This window comes from Ctenopharyngodon idella, chromosome 7 (genome assembly GCF_019924925.1).
Source record: "Ctenopharyngodon idella isolate HZGC_01 chromosome 7, HZGC01, whole genome shotgun sequence".
In the NCBI taxonomy this organism is placed as follows: domain Eukaryota; kingdom Metazoa; phylum Chordata; class Actinopteri; order Cypriniformes; family Xenocyprididae; genus Ctenopharyngodon; species Ctenopharyngodon idella.
Genome location: NC_067226.1, coordinates 34,299,393 through 34,312,374, shown reverse-complemented (window position 1 = coordinate 34,312,374; position 12,982 = coordinate 34,299,393). Strand labels below are relative to the sequence as shown.

Genomic DNA, 12,982 nt, shown 5'->3' with positions numbered 1-12,982 from the left:
TGACGGCATCTGGGAGACGACCGACGGAGACTCGGCAGGTGGATCCAGGGGTGCAGACGGAGAGCTGGCGAACTCCCGCAACGTCGCAGGCTTAGGAGACCCCGGCGACGTCACGCCGATGATTGACGCAGGTGGAACTGGAGATGCCGAAGTCTGAGGTGACGCCGATGCAACGGAGGACAGAGGCGACCCCGAGGGGAAGGAGGAACCCCCTGTAGCCGTAGGGGTGGAGGGACAGAGTGGAACGGATAGCCCGCAAGTCCGTGGCAGAAGAGGTGGGACGACTGACCAAGGGGGAGCCGGCCGGACGAGGGAGACCAGAGGAGCCATCAGTTCGAGAGTCTCCGGTGGAACCTTAGGTGGGAGGAGCCTGGATGGAGCCGGCAGGTCGACAGGCCGAGATGGAGTGAAGAGGTCGACGGCGGGAAGCGAAGCCACAGGATCCTCTTGGCTGGGCGCTGCTGATGGATGTACGACCTGCGGCTCGACGTCACAGGGATTCCCCGGAGACGGCGCAGGGCTGTGGACATCCGGCAGCGATGGGACTGGAGGACTGACTGAGCTCTGCGGTGATGTCAGCGTGGGCAGAGCAATGGTAAGGAAGACAAAAGTTCATTGTATAGACCATAGAAGATGATGCTGATGATGATGACGATACCGGGTGGGATAGGGTGGGAGTACAATCCTCGCTGAAATCTATCAGCCTGTCCTCCCTCTCCGTGGTCGTCTCTCCCTCGTCCGCAGATGTCGTGGGTTCACACCCCTGGCCAGACGCTAGCTGAGAGCCCTCCTCCAGGACGAGGGTCACCTCTGTCCTCGTAGATTCGGGCTCAGGTTGATTCGTCGCGGTCGGGGTTAACTCTCCGTCTGCGGGGGGCTCACATGAGTACTCTGCGGTCCTTGGGGACGATCCAGGCTCTGGGTCTGGCTGGCCGGGACGTGACACTCTCCAGACACTGGATGATCGCTTCTCTCCAGCTCAGTCCGGTGGTGTATGGAAGGTCAACAGGATAATGGAAGTTAGCCCCGATCCAGAACAGCGACTTCAGGGTCTTGTCGTCATAGGGTTAGGGTTAGGGTTAGGGTGCCAATTAGGGTGAGAGCAAGATGAATAAAGTTTTCGGTGAACAAACAAAAATCGTGGCTCAGAGCGCAAACTTATTTGCGTAATCCATTTCTTGGTCTGGTATTCTGTCAGGTACTTCTGCAGGAAAACAGGCGAAGGAAGACGAAGATTCTCTAAATACGTAGTTTAATGTGATCAGACAGGCAACAGGTAGCAACACGTACATAAAGACAATATCGGACAAAGAACTGAACTCAGGCAGGAACTTAAATGCACAAGGTAATGACGAACAGCTGTGAGGAGGAACAGCCGTGACTAATGAGTGGCGGGAACTAGGAACAAAGGAGCACGTGTGACGAATGACAACCAAAACAAACAGAACATGATGGTGACTGTGACAGAAAGTCACACAGGTTTGGAACATCATGACAGCGAGTACATAAATAGTGATAATGACTCACCCAAGAGCTTTAATTTTTGGGTGCACTATTCCTTTAAAACATTTTATCCTTCCTGGAGATCAATTCAGAATCACATCTTTTTGCTACAGGCAAATAAACAAAATGGTGGAAAAATAAAAGACAATCATCATAGTAAATAATTTAGGGTTTTTATGACTGACTCTAAAATAATAAATGAGCAGTGAGCCGAGAGCGCACATACATGGGTTGTTTGCGCATCAGTAATAACAGATGCCTGTATGACTCCTGTATGTCACTGTAATCATCTTTACAATCTTCACAATTTTTTAAAAATCTGCACTATACGTGTTACTAATCAAGTTTTTATCTCAGCATGGATCAGGTTTCAACTCTGACATTTGGTCATTTCTCTATCACTCTCTATAGTACATATAGATGTATTTGAAACTTGGAAAAATAAAAATGAAGAAGCAGCCACTTTTGACTTTTGCTCTTCATATTAATGCACTGAATACATTAAAAAAAAAAATGAAGAATTAACCTCAATTCACATTAAATTCTTAACATGTAGCCTCAGTTTTTAATATGAAGAGCAATCTGATATCAATAAATTATGTAGATTATATAGATTACAGTACGCGTATTTTGATACTAACCTTTTGAGATGTGCTTGTTGCTGCTCAGTCTGATCAGACTCTTAACCGCTCTTCACTCTGTTATTGTTTGATATTGTCATGAATAAATTAGGATTTGAACAAACCACTAACCCTTTAGGGTACATTTACACGACAATGGTATGCCTAAAATGGAGAATATATATATTATATATATTATATATATATATATATATATATATATATATATATATATATATATATATATTCATTATTCAATATCCATTTATTTACTCTTTTCAATTTTATATTATTTTAACTTTTTGTTGTGTTCAAGGGTTTCAACATTACAGAGCTCCACTTGTTTGCGTCGGTCGGATTAACACATTCTGAGCACTGAAAAAGACACAATTACAATTACTCATTAAGCTTTGCTCTTTTCAACCTTTACTTTTACTTTATCTCTGTCTCTTTCTGCACCTTATGGGCTGATCGAGTTTTTGAATACCTGATAAAATGGATATCCTCTGATGGGAGAAAGAGCAGAACTACTGGATCTAGCACAAACAACCAACATAACTTCATAGCCTATATATACACATTTCAATGAATATTAATATTAATAGGCACATGGTTTCTTCAATACAGGTCATCTGAAGCCATCTGGCAATTTTACAATTCATGCAAGTTCTTCATTTTCATGTTCTGAAAGCCCAGTCACTGGAAAAGAAATTCTGCAGTTTCCTTGGTTCTAAATGTACTGCTAACTATGTATTTTAACATGATTTGAATTAGGACTCTTCCAAACTAGGATTTCCTCAGATTGCATAACATTCAGATGGTGATAATTAAAGCACACAAAACAATGTAGGCTATAAAAACTATATTCAAAAAGCAAACCCGCCACCTGTATGTTATGGAAAACACTGTTTTAGTGGAATTTTTCTTCTTCAAGACAAGTTAGTCTATTTAACAGTGTGAATAAAAGACTAAATGAGATGAAGCACACCTTTCTGCACACAAATGTGTTGTTTCTGGCATTTTATTCAGAACTGGCTATTCAAGTCTTAGAGGACATTGAGGACATTTGATTAGGAGGGACTTCAGCCAGTTGGGCTTGCTAACTAAACCAGTATTTCCATCAAATCTGAGTGCTCAGACTGGAGTGTGAAGGTGAAGCTCTTCTGTGGACACCTTCAATTCAGCAAACACCATGAGTTTCAGGTGAGTTGAAATTATTCACTTTTTAAAATCAAATAGAAGTTAGTAAACTCTGGTGCTTAGGCCACTAATCTTTTAAATTCAAATTCAATCATGTTTCACTTCACAAAATGTCACTACACTGTTTACACTGCACATAACTACAGTGCTTTCCCACTTGCAGCAGTTGCGATAGCTCGGATGTACATAATTGGTTATGTTGCATGAGTGCCTACTATGCAACAATTATAGATTTTTTTTTTTTTTTTTGCTATAATTATAGTCTGAGGAATAATCATGGTTTCACTATTATTATTCATTAATTTCACAACAATGTAGCTATAAAATCAAATGAACACTCTTTAGATTTTGAAGTGTTATTCATTGCTGCCTTTTGAAACAGAAATAACACAGTAACCAAATAATACAGAAAAATGAAGACAAATCTCTCCATTTGGACTTAAAGAATGGTGACCTCTTCTCTGTAAACATCCATGTCAGTATGAGGGGAATAAACGGAACTGTTATTGTCATCAACTGTCATTCATACATAATCATTTTAATAATCTTTTTAATCTTCTAAATTTACATGTGGACTAAGAAAATCATGTCTTTTACTTTGTTTTTTGTTTTTTTGAAGTTTTAGTAAAAATGACTGAGAAAATGAGAACATCCCTCATGCAGAGTTATTAACAGGGTCGGAGCCACAAGGGGGTAAAATTGTTCCCTCAGATCTGATTTGTGCCCCCTCAGTTTCAATTTGTCCCCCCTTCCACCCCAAAACACGACTGATTTTAACCCATTGACGCATACGATCACACCAGTGCCATTACAATGTTTAGTGCGTCACTGCTAAATTCAAACGTGCATTCACGCAAAAAAACATTTATTGGCACCCTTTTATTCAATTCTTTTTGCAACCTCATTTTGCCAAGATAACAGCTCTGAGTATTTACCTATAATGCCTGATGAGTTTGGAGAACATCTGACAAGAGATCAGAGACCATTCCTTCATGCAGAATCTCTACAGATCCTTCAGATTCCAGCTCCATGTTAGTGCTTCTTCTCTTCAGTTCACTCCACTCATTTCTTTAGGGTTCAGGTCAAGGGACTGGGATGGTCATGGCAGAAGCTTCATTTTGTGCTCAGAGACACAATTTTGTGTTGGTTTTGATATTTGTTTTGGATCATGGTCCTTATGGAAGATCCAACCATGGCCCATTATTGGATTTCCAGCAGAAGCGGTCAGGTTTTCATTTTTAGTATTTGATAGAATCCATGATACTATTTATCTGAACAAGATGTCCAGGACCTCCAGCAGAAAAATAGGCCCACAACATTAAAGATCCAGCAGTATATTTAACCGTGGGCATGGGGAACTTTTTATCCATGTGTGCACCAAACCCATCTGGTGGGTTTGCTGCCAAAAAGCTCTTTTTTTAGTTTCATCTGACCATAGAAGCCGGTCCCGTTTGAAGCTCTAGTCTTGTCTGACAACTGAATATGCTGGAGATTGTTTCTGGATGAGAGAAGAGGATTTTTCTTGAAACCCTCCCGAACAACTTGTAGGGATGTAGGTGCTGTTTGATCTTTTTTTTTTTTTAGGCTTTCTGAGACCCAAGACTCATCTCTGCAGTTCTCCAGCTGTGATCCTTGGAGAGTCTTTGGCCACTCAAACTCTCCTCCTCACAGTGCATTAGGACGATTTAGACACACGTCCTCTTCCAGGCAGATTTGTAACTTCGTTAGTTGATTGGAACTTCTTAATTATTGCCCTGATGGTGGAAATGGGGATTTTCAATGCTTTAGCTATTTTCTTACAGACACTTTCTATTTTGTGGAGCTCAACAATCTTTTGCTGCACATCAGAACTATATTCTTTGGTTTTACTCATTGTGATGAATGATTAAGGGAATTTGGCCTTTGTGTTTCCTCATGTTTATACTCCTGTGGAACAGGAAGTCATGGCTGGACAATTTCATGTTCATGATCACCCTGGTGTGTTAAAAAAATGTAAATATGAATGGGAATATACTTCAGAGATATTTTACTCATAAAAAATTCTAGGGGTGCCAATAATTGCGGCCAACGTATTTTGGAGAAAAACATTTATTTCATAATGTGATTTTCCCCCCAATTTCAATTCTTTTCCTTCAATGAAAGGTTATATTTTTGCTAATTTTATGAATTAAAGATCAAAAGGATAAACAATGCATTTATTTTTACAGTCATTGATCATATTTACCAAGGGTACCAACAATTTTGTCCACGTCTGTATATATATATATATATTTTTTTTATTATTTTTTTTTTTTTTTTGAAGCTTTATTTGCTCAATGACCCATATAACCTGTTGGAAGAACCTGTAGGAAAAACATTACAATAAACGTGTATTTTTGTTAGTGTATTTGTACATCTACAGCTGAAAATGTTCTAAAATCAATAAACAATACGCCTGTAGTTTTGATGTTGGTGTAAGGAACCCCCCCCCCCATCGGCCCAAAAACGGAATCCGACGGCCCGGGCGAAGGTTAACGTGTGTATGTCTTTTCAGTGCCCCTATGAAGTTCACTTAATTTCACTCATTTAATCTGACTCCAATTTTAAATGATTATTTCTTTTAGTTTGTGTTTCCAATTAGAAATTAATCATTTGTCATGTATTAATTTAGATATTTGATTATTCTGGGTTTCCCATATTTTCAATTATTCGTTCATTACGGACCCATATCACTTAGAAAAGTCACTTCGGCCGATTGAGTGCCTTTCACGATCACAAACTCGCCAGTTCTGATCTTAGTCAGAGGGTGCAGAGTTTACTAATGCATTTGAGTCGAACCGCCACATGCTTGTTCGTACAAAAACACAGTTTTCTTAGCCACGATACTGCAACTTGCTAAGCCAGTTGATAGATAAAAATCAAAAAGTCCCATGATGTGCTTACATGCTCCTTTCATGGGCCTTTAGTTTGAATCTATCCTGACGCAGATTTGCGGAAATATGGACTCCAATAATCTACTGGTCATAATGATTTCAGAAGAATCCAGAGTAAATCAAATATAACATTTTATTTGTCAAGTAAAAATGTATCATGCCAATTACATAGTTGGACAATTAGAAGCGGGGGATGGGGGGGGGGAGGGGGCAGTTTAGGGCAAGGCGTTGTCCTATGCTATTTCTTTGAGATCTTCTCTCCAGATGAGTTTTATTGCTTTATTGCAGGGCACTTGATCTCAGTTTTTGTCTGAGCAGGAACATCAAGTCTTACATTAGTATTTACTTTTAATAAATGCATTACTAAAAAAAATGCAATGCTTTATTTTGCAGTAAAGTTAAACTGTTTGGCTGAGGTAGGAGTATGTTTAGATCACTGTTTTGAGAGCAGTTACATTACTTTGGAGAAATGTGTCAAATCGATTGAGAAAAACTGTAATAGCACAGTGTGAAAACATAAATTGCTAAATACCATTAGTTACAGTTTTTCCTGATTGCTTAAACACTATAGCCAGGCTTTTGAACTAAAATTTCAAAACCATAACGCAATTTATCAAAAAGCACACCCATTTCCCTAAACTATAAACACTATTCCCCTTTTTGACACAGGAATCAGATTTGTTGAACTGTCACTGCAAAACTCTACACTTAAATCCCTTCATTTCTCATTGCCTACACCATGTGGTCATTTAGAAAGCACTAGCATTCAATATTCTTCACTCAAGTCAGCACAGCCTGAGCTCAATTAGCACACAATTACCCACGTGGAAACACTAAGAGTCAAAATTTATCACACACCAATCAGAACCTTCAATAGATAGACAAAAGAGCCCGAGTCAGTTCATTCAGTTTGGAACAATGGATCCAGAGAGACGTGATTGAAAAGGTCGAGGACACCAGAGAAGAGGAGGAGGAGGAGCAAGAGAAGTAAAAAGTGGAGGAAGAGGTGAAGGAGGAGGAAGAGGAGGAGGATGAGGGGCAAGGAGACAAGGAGTCTCAGATGAAATTTGTGCCACTAGTTGACCATGTCCTTGCTCATGGTATGACTATGAGGGAGGCTGGGCAATGAGTTCAGCCAAACTTAAGTTGCTTCACTGTCGCCTCGATCATAAGAACCTTTAGGGAGGAAAACAGGTAGATGTACCTCAGTGTACTCTACTGTAACTTTTGAGTGCTGTACTCTGTTACAACACATTCATTAAACTACCTTACATACAGATAGGGTTTCTGTCTGCTTCCATTTTGTAAAAAGAATGTGTTACAGTTACAGTAATCTTCTATTTTTGTAGGACGCAGAGACGATGGAATGAAAGAAGCCTGACTAGACATTTCAGTTGATGCGTGCCAGGGGTGGATCAGGCATGCAAGAGGATTTTCCCCCGCTGCCTGGATAGGGCCAGTACAGCCTGTGATGTTGATGAGATTCTCTGGCCTGTCCCAGACCAAAGATGTGATGCTGGGGCAGAATATTTTTTGTTGTTGTTTGGTGTATTGTACTGTACAGTACATTAAGGAATAAAAGAATGTGCAAATGTATACATGTGTTCATCATTTGAAAAGTTCCTTGAGGGGGAGAACCACAAGCAACATAACTTATTACTGGGTTTTGATTTTGTTTTTTGTAGTATTGTTCTGAATTTATCTCACTAGTGTGTAAGACTATGTTGTAGTGTATGTGTTTTTGAGGGCTTGTGTGTGATGTCTGAGGGCAAAGTTTGTTTTTTCAGCAAGAGTGAATGGTTTTGAGTGTAGAGCTTCATTTTGACCTGAAAATAGGATGTTTGGGGAATTGGGTGAGACGTTATGGATTTGTGTTTACTGTTTTGAGAATATGAGGCATAGTTTCAAGAAATGTGTTTAAGCAATCAAGAAAAACTGTAATATTTATAACAAAATAAACACAAAGCAACATACCTTTTGGATCCAAAAAGTACAAATCATGTTGGCTGAAGAGAAACTACTGCAGACATTCATAAAAGACTAGAAAAATTGAAATTACACATTCACTCAGCTCATAATTCAAATAATTGTCAGAATGTTATGACATTGATACAATGACCACAGGAAATTAACTTGTTCCTGCTCGTGTGACGCACATGAAAATTCAATACATTTAACAATCTCAACAACTGTGTTAAAGGGTTAAATGCATTATCTACATTATCTACTATCAACTTGTCCTTCGGAAATCATATTTCATATGTTACAAAAACAGCCTTCTTCCACCTCAGAAACATTGCTAAGCTATGGAATATGTTATCTATTTCTGATGCAGAAAAGTTAGTTCATGCATTCATGATGTCTCGACTAGATTACTGTAATGCATTACTAGCTGGTTTGTTACTAGAAGTTTGTTGGTGTTTTGTAGGCGTTTGTTGGAGAAGTGTGAAATAGAATTTATCTAACTGGCTAGTGAAGTCAAACCGCGTTGGTCTTTGTTTACGTCCCAGAAAAGAGATAACCTTATAAAAAATAAAACATACTTACAGGTTGGGGCCCATAAACAGCAGCTTCTGCTTTTAAAGTGGGAACTGCTTCATCTTTCAGTAATAGCCTTTGTGTAAATCCAGCATTGAACTCGTGTAGATTCTGGAAGCTGTCTTCCGTAAAATGTGCACAGACAGATAAATTAGCATTATAATTGTCAGGAACAGAATTAAACATAAATTTTAAACATTGTTCCTGAAGCCCAGCATCCCTAGGAAGAAGACTTGTATGCACGCAGCATGGCCTCGCCCACTTTGTTGCGTGTACCCGTGGGCAGGGTTTATGTTAATTGCAGGGTTTATGATGTCAACAACCCAGGAAGAAGCTTGTTGTAGTCCAAACCGGTCGTTTTTGTAGGCATTAAACTGCCATAACTTTAAAAAACAACATCTCCGTTTGCATTGAACTTTCAGCGCTGTAACTTTGCAGATACTGTTTATGCGCAAGCAGCAACATTAAACACTAACTAAAGATAAAAAAGTGAAATCGCAATGAACCACCCCTTTAAAAACTGCATATTTTTTTAACAATCTTACAGAATGCCTAGATAGTAGAAAAGAAAAACAGATAGATGTGTGCCAGCCAGTGTTTAAAAAAAAAAAAAAAAAGGAACCAATAAGATTTCAAAGGACAGGTCAGGAGGAGAGGGTTGAATTAGTGCCTTTTGTAGTAAACAAATGTTTATACTTTGTATAAATGTTTGAGCCCTCTAGCTCAAAAATTAAACGAGTTACAGTTGCTGAAGCAAAAACTGTTACAACCATATCCAGTCCATATCCAGTTTCATCTATGTCCAGTGTTTGCTTTTCTCCAGAAGTTATGAGGGAAAATGTCTTTGTACCCTCTAAACTATAGTTGCTGGTATCTTTTGAATTGTATGCACATTACTGTATATGTAAATTGAGCTTACCATAGTTTTTAAGCCCTAATTTTATTTGGCTGCCATTAAATTCTGCTGAACAGTACCTGCTAAAATTTCAGCAAACTGTATGAAAAAGCACTTACCTCAAGGTAAATATGAATATATTCTGCATTTTAATAGTCTACCTTGTTTAATATATATGAATGTGTGTGTGTGTGTGTGTTTAAAATACATGTAACAAAAAAATGTCTGTATTTCCATGGGTATTTCTAATATTAGATTTCTTGCTGTACAAATATTCTGAGATATATTTGTCTCCATATTTTACAGACAACCGTGGACTTCACCACACAAATCAACTCTGATTCATCAAGGTCCTCCAAAACGATTTCGTCTAGACACAGAGAGAAAATTGCTTGATGATAATGGGAAAGTCAGAAAATGGACTTATGGGAACAAAGACACCAGTACACCAAACAAAATTGTTCTGCTGGTGGGAGAAACTGGTGACTCTCATCAACACCATGGTCAACTACATACTAGGAGTGAAGTTTGAGGATGAAGAATGGTATGAAATCACAGAAGAAGCAGCCAGAGACCAATCAGAATCACAAACCTCTGAAATCACCATGTATGAGGTCTGTCCTGTAAAGAGTCCCATGTCTCTCACCATCATTGATACTCCAGGATACGGAGACACTAGAGGATTGGAAAAAGATCTGGAAGTTGCTGAGAATTTAGCTACTCTGTTTCAAAGCATAGATGGAGTTCGTGAAGTTGATGCCGTGTGTTTTGTGACTCAAGCATCCAAGAATCGTCTCTCAGACAGACAGCATTACATTATCAGTTCAGTTCTGTCTTTATTTGGTAAAGACATTGTGAACAATATTGTGTTTTTAATCACACACTCTGATGGTCTGCCGCCCAAAAACGTCCTTGGTGCCATTAATAAAGCTAAAATCCCCTGCAAAAGAGACAAAAACGGTCAACCTGTTTATTTCTTATTCAACAACCGGCAGGCTGAAGCCCGTCATAATGAGAGACGTTACATTCATGCTCAAACTGGTGCATGGGAAGACAGCATGAACGACATGAAGGACTTCCTTCAGTCTCTGGATAAAAAGAACAGAAGAAGTTTAGAGTTGACTTCAAATGTCCTGATAGAGCGCATTCAATTTGAAGCGTCCATCTGCAACTTACAGATGCGAATTCAAGAGAGAGAGCTGAAAAAGGCTGAAAAACTTCAGATCCAGGAGGCAATGAGACAAAACAAGGAAAAGATTGAGGAGTGTAAAAACTTCAGCATTACAGTCAAAATGACTGTCAAAGAGAAGGTGCCCATTGAGAGCAGGTCATGGAAGCACAGGAAGGCGACGACCTGCACCGTCTGTGAGGAAAACTGCCATGAGTTTGACTGCTGGTGGGTTTCTAATCCCAGCAAATGTGAAGTCATGAAAAATGGGTACTGTACAGTGTGTACAGGGAAGTGCCACCACAGCAAACACGTCAAAGAAAACAAGAAATACGTCATCAGAACGTCGAGCACGACAGTGGAGTTTGACGATTTTAGAAAGAAATATGAAAAAGCTCAACAACAAACCAAGAGGTTTTTGATTATTATGGATCATCTTGACAAAGATCTGAAGGAGATTGAAGACCAAAAAACAGTTCTTCTTTTCAATGCTTACAAGACCATCAAGCATCTGTCTCAAATCGCATTAAAGCCAGACTCGGCCTTCACTCTTCAGCATCTGGACTTCTTCATCCCCAGAGTGAGAGAGGCTGGAAAAGTAAACTGGGCCAAAGAGCTGGAGGAAATAAGGAAAACCGCTAATGCTGAAGAAGCAAATAAAGATGCTCTGAGTTATCTGAAAGCTGGTCTGGCAAAACTGGATTTTTTCTTAGGTGGGCAATCAACAAATACACACAGGTCAACAGATGAAACAATGTAAATAAAGAATACTACTTACATTAAGAAATCATTGCAGGTGACTCTATGTAGATCTGAAGATTATAAGAATTAAATCATGGCATGAGTAAATTTTCCCACTTCAATTAAATTTCTTCTTTGTTGCTAGTGTTGCTTAAATAATGTTTTAAAAATTATTATTAGCTTAACAAATCAATATATTTTAATCACATCATATGAATTATATTTTAAAATAAAATTAATACTCTAATACTCTTTTCAGGTATTGGATGAAAACTTTTTTGCAACCACAAACAGATTTGTTCATCATTGAGTTAATCCTGAACTATACTAAATTTTATTTTCATCAACTGTTGAATATAAAGGTCTGTGCTGTGTTTTTCCATTTGCTTGTATTGTTATTACCCATCTGTCTGTCTCTAAAAAAAAATAAATAAATAAAAAAAATATGTTGTTAAATAAAACTAAAAATAAATTTGGAATAAACAACCACGTCAAATATAACACAAACAATACAGGACAAAGAACTAAGGAAAACACAGGGCTTTTATACAAACTGGCTTATCAGCGTAGGAACAGAACAGGTGTGGGGAACTAATTAACAACCAAGGGCACTAGTGAACTAAGGCCCTGTTTACACTAATGTAAGGACCACTCGTCAGCCCAATGAACGGAATCCAACATATGTCTTTTCAGGGCCTCTGTGAAGTTCACTTAATTTTTAGAATTTAGTTTCAATTTTACTTCAGCTGCTCGCTTAATCTGACTCCAATTTCAAATGATTATTAAATTTAGATCGTGTTTCTAATTAGAAATTAATTATAACTACTGGTTATGTATTAATTTAGATATTTGAATATTCTGGGTATCCTGTACTTTCAATTATATTTGTTCATTAGGGACCCAAAGCCGCACAGAGTTACATGCCCCGGGTTGCATGGATCTCACAGGCACAAACTCGCCAGTTCTCATTCTTACTCAGAGATGCAGGGTGAGCTATATTACCTTTAAGTAGGCCGCGCACTGCTTGCTCATAACAAAAAGTGTAATTTTTTATAGTCACGAAACGGCAACTTGTTAAGTCAGTGATAGATAGATATCAAGAGGTCTTCAGATGACGTGCCTACTGCTCCATTCATTCATGAGCCTTCAGTTTGACCTGTCCTGAACACAGATTTGCAGTAGCACCAGCCTCCTCGTAATCTAGTGGTAATAATGATTTCAGGAGAGTTCAGAATGAATCAGATAAAACATTTTATTTGTCAGGTCAAAATGTATCATGCCCATTACATAGTTAGACAATTAGAAGCCATTCAGAAATAATACATACATAAAATCAGTTGCTCAAAGATGACTCTAATAGTAAGAAATGCATTTTTCACTGTGGGACACGCAGTGGTGTGTGAGT

At 38.7% G+C, this 12,982-nt stretch overlaps 1 pseudogene; it reads left to right on the top strand.

The window, feature by feature from the left end:
• Positions 1 to 2,993: 2,993 nt before the first annotated feature.
• Positions 2,994 to 12,270, top strand: LOC127516157 (uncharacterized; annotated as a pseudogene).
• The last annotated feature ends 712 nt before the right edge of the window (positions 12,271 to 12,982 follow it).